Source organism: Penaeus monodon, chromosome 33 (genome assembly GCF_015228065.2).
Source record: "Penaeus monodon isolate SGIC_2016 chromosome 33, NSTDA_Pmon_1, whole genome shotgun sequence".
Classification (NCBI taxonomy): Eukaryota; Metazoa; Arthropoda; class Malacostraca; order Decapoda; family Penaeidae; genus Penaeus; species Penaeus monodon.
In genome coordinates this window covers 14,557,391-14,559,200 of record NC_051418.1, presented here as the reverse complement: position 1 = coordinate 14,559,200, position 1,810 = coordinate 14,557,391, and the positions used below count along the sequence as shown (strand labels likewise).

Genomic DNA, 1,810 nt, shown 5'->3' with positions numbered 1-1,810 from the left:
CGTTATAGATTTTTAAATTGTGCCAGGTGAGTTTGTTTAGTCTTCTGGATATTTATTATACTGGAACTTAGCAAGTAGATAAGAAAATATTTTTAGATATGTATGTGCTACTTTATACATGCACAAAATGTACTTAAAAAAAAAAAGAACTCTGGTACTTGGAATTTATCATAGAAAAAAAAAATACTCAAAAACATGCTTCTGCTTGCATTGCTTAAAAGTTTACTAAGTCTATCTACAGAATGTTGTGTGAGGAAAACTTTGTTCTTCTTTCAGGAAAGTGGAATAAGTGAGAAAACGCTGTTGTCAAATGGTGTAAATGTACGTGGAATAAAGTCTCACTTTTGACACAAATTTAACAATGGCAGCAAAAAAGCACACACTATTAGTGACCGAGAACGGACTGACGACATACATGTAGAGGAAAATGTGGATTTTGCAGGTATGTACTTATCTGACCATGTCCTAGAGGGACTGAAGAAATCTGGATTTAATCAGGCCGAGTCCCATTCAACTTGCTGCCTTCCACTTGGTCGCTGTGGGCTTGACCTTGTGGTTCAGGCCCAAGAGTGGAACAGGTAAGACATGTGTGTTTACTGTTGTTGCTCTAGAGATGCTCAGTGTTGCAGCCTCAACACTCAAGTATTGGTCATAGCACCAACAAGGGAGATAGCAGTGCAGATCACTCAAGTAATCAATTCCATAGGCAGTGGAAACACCCAGGGTTGAGGGCCTATGCCTTTATAGGTGGAATTCCTCTGTCACAGGATAAAGCAAAGCTAAGCTGTTGTCATATAGCTGTGGGCACACCAGGACGTTTAGCACAGCTGGTTGAACTTGGTCTCCTAAAGCTTGATAATGTTCGCTTGTTTGTTCTTGATGAAGCTGATCAGTTGTTGACTGGTCAGTTCACAAAAGGAGTAATCAGTCTAGCTTCAGCACTTCCTTTGAATAAACAAATATTAGCATTAAGCGCTACATACACAGATGAAGTTGCAAAAGTTGCAGAAGAACTGATGCGTTCACCAATCATGTTCGCCTTGATCGAGATTGTCCTGCTCTTCTTGGATGGAATCAGTTTGCTAGGCTGCTTCCCTTCCATCATCAGCCACACAGAATACAGCAAACCAAAATGTCTGAGCTGTTGCAGTATTATCAACAGTAACTTTCAACCAGTGCCTTGTCTTTACTAATTCCCAGTTGACGTGCTGAATCAATTTGTAATGAATTACGAGCAACTGGATGGCCAGTATCATACCTGACAGGTGGACAAGCACAAAGAGATCGCTTACAGGCACTTGATGCACTCTGCTCCTACAAGTGTCGCATCCTTATATCCACAGACCTCTCTGCCAGAGGTTTAGATTCAGAACACGTCAATCTAGTGATAAATCTAGATATGCCACGGGACCAGGCTACTTACTTGCATCGTGTTGGACGAGCAGGACGCTTCGGTTCTCGAGGAGGTGCCATCACACTGGCTACTGAAGGGGATGATTGACAGCTATGAGAGCTATTGTGGACACTTGCCAATGTGAAAGCATATTTGCTTCAAGAGGGCTGGGACTCCAATATCACTAGTAAAGAGGGTAGCAGGTATGGAGGAAGTAGAGATGCTGGGGGAAGAGGAACTGAATCTGTGGCTGGAGGTAAACAAGCAAAAAGGCTTTCCACAAGACCAAAAGGTTATGAAGAGTATACAAAATGGGAATGTAGGGAGAGAATAACTGAGTCGGTAGGGAGAAAATCTAATTCGAAAGTAGAATTACATGATGAATCTGAAAAAGAAAATCTGAAGGATACATCAGTG

At 41.5% G+C, this 1,810-nt stretch overlaps 1 pseudogene; it reads left to right on the top strand.

Moving 5' to 3' along the window:
- LOC119594262 overlaps positions 1-1,810 on the top strand; it is a 4,959-nt pseudogene that overhangs the window by 1,863 nt on the left and 1,286 nt on the right.